The following is a 7366-nucleotide window of genomic DNA, read 5'->3' on the forward strand; positions in this document are numbered from 1 at the left end:
GGCGGGTGTTAAGGCTGTCTTCATCAACTGTTACAAGGCTGATGTCATATTATGGTAAAATTGTCTTTTATGATATACGTACTTACAGCCTATGAATTATTCAAAGCAACGAGCAGAGATTTCTGGGAAATCCAGATTAAGATTAATGAGCTTCTCAATGCTCTAAGCCATAGTTCTACCTCTCATCTGCTAAGACTTCACACATTGTTTTGAAAGAACTCAGTTTTACTCCATGGAATCGCTAATGCTGTGCTGAGACACAACTGTTATTTCCCTTTTCTTCTGCCAGCAGGAAATCTTTGGAGAAGGTGTTGTAAGAAGGATACAGGTGATGTTGAAGGGAAAAAAGGGGGAAACAATTGCTTCTGACTGCTAATGTTTAATCTGTCCCTTTTGGAATGAAAGCAGTCTTTTATCTTTGAGTAGAATAAGGTGATTTAGAAGGAGAACAAGATGACACTGTGGTAGTTTATATTGATGCCTTAGTAGTAAATTCAATTCAGCACTTGACTTATGCGAATTTCAAGACTGAGATAAACTTCACTAATGTAATGGCTTCTGGGGAATGAGTTCAGAATTTCTTTCAAGTCTCAAACTGTCGTCGACTTGCCATTTTGGGTTACATTGTAGCAGCAATGTTTGGTCTGCTGCATTTAATGACTTGTCATCATTTCTATCATCTTCATAGAAATTTGCTCCAGGCTGAAACCTGACTCACAAGTTGAAGGGAAGTCATATTCTTTCCCAAATCTGACAACTTCATAATTCAATAAAAGACAAAACAATAATATATATAGCATAAACACTTTAGTAAATGCCTGTTTCATAATCAATTTGTTTGTTCTTTTTATTTTTCAAGTATTAACTTAATATCTATAAAGTCTAAAGACTTCCCGGAATTCTAGTAGATTGATATTGAACAACACAAACATAACTATTCTGTCATGTATACATTTCTTTTATTTCCATCTCTTTGATAGTACTACTATGTACTATGATTTTAATGTTATTTTCTTCAGTACGTTAATAGGAAATCTTTTGGAAAAATATTGTTTTATAGCTTCTTATATCAAAATGGTCTTAAAAACACTTTTATCAAGGTACAATTGACATTCAGTAAACTACACATACTTAAAGCGTGCAATTTGATGAGTTTTGACACATGTATACAGATAGGAAACTATCATCACAATGAAGAAAATGAACATTTTTCATCACCCCAAGTTGCCTTGTTCTCATTTTTGATGCTGTACTCTTGCCCTCTCCAGTCCTACTCTTGAGACCTTCATCCAGAGGCAATCTTTAATCTGCTTTCTGCTATTATTATATATTAATTTCAATTTTCTAGAATTTTAAATAAAATTTATATTAATATGATCATGCAGCATGCACTTCTTTGGTCTGCCTTTTTTATTCAGCATACTTATTTCGAGATTTACCCATGTTTTAGCATGTACTAAGAGTTTATTTTTTTTTAACTGCCAAGAGATATTCTGTTGCAAGATATATCAGATTTTGTTTACCTATTCACCTGTTAATACACATCAGAATTGTTTCCAGTTTTTGAATATCACAAATAAAGCTGCTGTGACTACTTGTTTAAAAATATTTGTAAGGCCATGTGCTTTCATTCTGTTGGCTAAATACCTAGCAGTATAATGGTTGTATCATATGATATGCATATATTTAAATTTTAAAGAAATCGTCAAACTGTATTCTAAAGCGGTTGCACCATTTTATACTTTTACCAGGAGTGCATGAAAGTTTCCAGTTGCTCCATAGTCTCACAAACAATTGCTATGGACATACTTTTTAATTTTAGTCATTGTAAAATAGGGCTTTAGCAGTATCTATCTCCTTATGGTTTCAGTTTGTATTTCTTTAAAGACTGGATGATTAGCATCTCTTTATGAACTTATATGCCATCTCTATATCTTCATTGATGAAGTGTCCAAATACTTTTTATTTTAGTTTTGGGTGATTTTGTATGTTATTATTGAGTTTTGAGAATTCTTTATATATTCTAAATTTGTTGTGAATTTGTTGTGAATTCTTTATATATTCTAGATTTGTTGAGTCAGCTCCAACTCCTGGCAACCCTATGAATGAATGATGTCCACAATGTCCTGTCCTTGGCAACCCTGGGCCGCTCCTATAGATTCATGCTCATGGCTTCCTTTATAGAGTCAATCCATGTCATATTTGGTCTTCCTTCATTCCTGCTCCTTTCTATTATTCTTAGCATTATTGTTTGTTTTTTGTTTTTTTTTTTCCAAAGAACCATGCAGCTTCAGATTTGTCATTTTTTCCTCCAGAGATCTTTCAGGCTTAATTTGCCCTAGGGCCCAATCATTTGTCTTTCTGGCAGTCCATGGTATCCATAGAGCTCTCCTCCAATAGCAATGGCTTTCCTTTCCTTATCTTAACAATATCTTTCTGACAGAAGTTTTTCATTTTAATGAGGTTTGCTTTGTGAATTTGTTTTTTAATGGATTGTCTTTTTCAGGTTATATGTAAAAAATCCTTTGCTAATCCAGGTAATACATTTTTCTGCTATGCTTTCTTTTAACATGTTTGTAGTTTTACATTTTATATATAAAATTGGTCCAATTGAATCAATTTTTAATGTCCTTTGTGTAGAATTTTTTTTTTTGCATATGGATATCCAATTGTTCCAGCATAATTTGGTGAAAATACTATTCTTTTTCTACAATATTGCCTTAGTACCTTTGTTGAAAACCAATTGTCCATATATGTGTGATCTATTTCAAGGGTTCGTACTCTGTTCACATTACAAATTTGTCAATCCTCATGATAATACTACACTGCCTTCATTGCAATAGCCTTATTATAAATCTTAAATTTAGGTAGTGTTATTACTCCTACTTTGTTCTTTTCAAAATTGTTTTGGCTATTCTTGTTATTTGCATTGTATATAAATTTTAAAGTTAGTTTGTCAATTCCCCCAAAACTTCAATATGATTTTGATTGTGAATCTAAAGATCAATTTAGGGAGAATCGAAATCTTAACAATATGAAGTTTTCTAATCCATGGGCAAAGTGTATCTCCCTATTGATTTATGTAGTTTTTACATTACTTCAACAATATTTTTGGCTTTCGGTATTCAGCACTTTCGCATATTTTGTCAGGTTTATTCCTTAATATTTAATATCTTGATGCTAATGTAAATGGTATACTTTTATAAAAAATTTTGATTTCCATCTGAATGGGAAAATATATTTGCAAGTAACACCTCTGATAAGGCCCTAATATACAAAATATACAAAGAACTCGTATGACTTAATAACAACAAAAAACCAAAAGATCCAATCAAAAAATGGGCAAAGGACCTGAACAGATACTTCTCCCTAGAGAATATACAAATGACCAAGAAATATATGAAAAGATTCTCAACATTGCTAGCTATTAGAGAAATGCAAATCAAAACCACAATGAGATACTATCTCACAACTGTTAGAAAAGTTATAATCAACAGGACAAGTAATAATAAATGTTGGAGAGGATCCGGAGAAAAAGGAACCCTCATACACTGCTGGTAGGACTGCAAATTGGTACAGCCATTATGGAAAACAGTATGGAGGTTCCTCAAAACACTAAAACTTGATCTATCATAGGATCCAGCAATCCCTCTACTGGATATTTACCCCAAAGTCTTGAAAACCCATATCCAAAAAGAAATTTGCACACCGATGTTTATAGCAGCATTATTCACAGTGGCCAGGACAAGGAAGCAACAGAAGTGTCTTACGATAGATGATTGGCTAAAGAAGCAGTGGTACATATATACGATAGAATATTACTCAACCATAAGAAGAGATGAAATACTGTCATTTATGACAATATGGATGGACTTCGAGATAATCATGCTAAGCGAAATAAGCCAGACAGAAAAAGTTGAAAATCACATGATATCACTTATATGTGGGACATAGACTTAAAAACAACGAATGAGCAGGAAAATCAAAGATAGACTCGTGAACATAGACTATAGACTAGTGATTACAAGAAGACTATAGACCAAGTGATTACTAGCCGGGTGCGAAAGGAGGTAGACGGGTAAAAGGGGTCAAATATAGCTGGATAGGGGAGAGTGAAGTGAGTAAATGGGATCAATTATATGGTAACTTAAAGATACTGGACTTTGAGCGGTAAACACACAAGAATACACAGATGTCAAATTATAACGTACACCTGAAAATTATACAATTGTATTAATCAATGTTACTAGAATAGGTTATTCATTGCTAGTATATAAAAATGAAATTGATTTTTATATGTTGACATGCTTTGTTGCAACTTTATTTTATTTATTTATTTAATTTTTAATTTTTAAAATCTTTTTATTTTATTTTATATTTTCAAGTTTATTGGGGTAACATTGGTTAATACAATTATATAATTTTCAGGTGTACATTATAATTTGACATCTGCATGTTCTATTGTGTGTTTACCATCCAGAGTCCAGTTTCCTTCCACTACCATATATTTGATCCTCTTTACCCACTTTACCCTCCCCCAAACCCTCTGTATTTAACCCCCTTTACCCTGTCTAACTTTTCTCTCCTCCTACATCCCCTACCCTCTGGTAACCACTAGTCCATTGTCCATGTCCCTGAGTCTATGTTTGTCCTATTCATTTGTTGCTTTTAGATTTATAGCCCACATATAAGTAATATCATATGATTTTCAACTTTTTCTGTCTGGCTTATTTCGCTTAGCATGATTATCTCGAGGTCCATCCATGTTGTCGCAAATGGCAGTATTTCATCTCTTCTTATGGTTGAGTAATATTCTATCGTATATATATACCACTGCTTCTTTAGCCAATCATCTATCGTAAGATAACTTCTGTTGCTTCCATGTCCTGGCCACTGTGAATAATGCTGCTATAAACATCGGTGTGCAAATTTCTTTTTGGATATGGGTTTTCAAGACTTTGGGGTAAATATCCAGTAGAGGGATTGCTGGATCCTATGATAGATCAAGTTTTAGTGTTTTGAGGAACCTCCATACTGTTTTCCATAATGGCTGTACCAATTTGCAGTCCTACCAGCAGTGTAAGAGGGTTCCTTTTTCTCCACATCCTCTTCAACATTTGTTATTACTTGTCCTGTTGATCATAACTATTCTAACAGTTGTGAGATGATTTCTCATTGTGGTTTTAATTTGCATTTCTCTAATAGCTAGCGATGTTGAGCATCTTTTCATATATTAGTTGGCAATTTATATGTCCTCTAGGGAGAAGTATCTGTTCAAGTCTTCTGCCCATTTTTTGATTGGATCATTTGTTTTATTGTTGTTCTTGAGTAGTATGAGTTCTTTGTATATTTTGGATATTAAGCCCTTATTGGAGATGTTGCTTGCAAATATATTTTCCCATTCAGATGATTGTCTCTTTACCTCGCTGGCGATTTCTTTTGCTAAGCAGAAGCTTTTTAGTTTGATGTAGTACCATTCATTTATTTTAGCTTTTACTTCCTTTGCCTTGAGGTCAAATTCATAAAATCCTCTTTAAGTCCAAGGTCCTTGACTTTATTTTCTTCTATGCAATTTATTGTGTCAGGTCTTATATTTATAGCCATATTGACTTAATTTTGATGTGTGGCGATAGACAAAAGTCTAGTTTCATTCTTTTGCAGGTGGCCTTCCAATTTTCCCAGCACCATTTATTCCTTTCTCCACTGTATATGTTTGGCTTTTTTGTCAAAAATTATTTGCCCACATAAATATGGGTTTACTTCTGGACTCTTGATTCTGTTCCATTGGTTCTTGTGTATGTTTTTCTGCCAATACCATTCTATTTTGATTACTGTCACTTTGTAGTATAATTTGAAGTCGGGTAGAGTGATGCCTCCAGCTCCATTCTTTTTCTCAGTATGGCTTTGGTAGATTGGGGTCTTTTGTGCTTCCATACGAATCTGATTACTTTGTGTTCTATTTCTTTAAAAAATACTGATGAAATTATGATGGGGATCACATTAAATCTGTATAATGCTTTAGATAATAAGGTCATTTTAACTATGTTGATTCTTCCAATCCAAAAACACGAAATATCTTACCGTTTCTTTGTATTTTCTTCAATTTATTTTAATAGGGTCTTGTAGTTTTCATTATATAGGTCCTTCACGTGTTTCATTAAATTTATTCCTAGATATTTTATTCTTTTTTTTTTTTTTGCAATTGCAAAAGGAATTATTTTTTCCACTTCTTTTTCTGACATTTCTTTATTAGAGTATAGGAATGCTATGGATTTTTGAATGCTGATTTTGTATCCAGAGGCTTTACTGTATTTGCTTATTGTTTCTAGTAGTGTTCTTGTGTAGTCTTTAGGGTTTTCTCTATAGAGAATCATGTTATCCACAAATAGTGACATTTTGCCTTCTTCGTTTCCTATTTGAATGCCTTTTATATCTTTTTCTTGTCTGATTGCACTGGCTAGGACCTCCAATGTTATATTGAATAACAGTGGCAAGAGTAGACAGCCTTGCCTTGCTCCCGATCTAAGAGGGAAGGTTTTTAGTTTTTCACCATTAAGTATAACGTTGTCTGAGGGTTTGTCATATATGGCCTTTATTATGGTAAGGTACTTTCCTTCTATTCCAATGTTGTTAGTGTTTTAACCATAAGTGGATGCTGTATCTTGTTGAAGGCTTTTTCTGCATCTATGGATATGATCATATGATTCTTATTTTTTAATTTATTTATGTGGTGTATCACAGTAATCGATTTGCATATGTTGAACCACCCTTGTGCCCCTTGGATGAAGCCCACTTGATCGTGGTGTTTAATCTTTTTAATATGTTGCTTTATTCGCTTCACTAGTGTCATATTTAGGATTTTTGCATCTGTGTTCATGAGAGATATTGTTGTGTAGTTTTCTTTTTTTGTGTTATCTTTTCCAGGTTTTGGTTTCAGAGTAATATTGGCCTCATAAAATTAGTTGGGAAGTATTGCCTCCTCTTTGATTTTTTGGAAGAATTTGAGAATAGGTATTAAATCTTTGAATGAAAAACTAAAACCTTCCCTCTTAGAGTTCACTGGTGAAGCCATCTGGTCCTGGACTTTTACTTTTTGGTAAGTTTTTGATGATTGTTTCAATTTCCATATTGGTGATTGTTCTATTTTGATTTTCCAGATCTTCTTGATTCAGTCTAAGAGGTTATATTTTTCTAAGTACTGATTCATTTCTTCTATGTTATTGAATTTGCTATTATATACATTTTCATAGTATTCTTGCATGATCCTTTGTATTTCTCCGATGTCAGTCGTAATTTCCCCTCTTTCATCCCTGATTTTGTTTGTGTCCATTCTCTTTTTCTTTAGTGAGTCTAGCCAGGGTTTTGT

This window comes from Pteropus medius, unplaced genomic scaffold (genome assembly GCF_902729225.1).
Source record: "Pteropus medius unplaced genomic scaffold, Ma_sr-lr_union100, whole genome shotgun sequence".
Classification (NCBI taxonomy): domain Eukaryota; kingdom Metazoa; phylum Chordata; class Mammalia; order Chiroptera; family Pteropodidae; genus Pteropus; species Pteropus medius.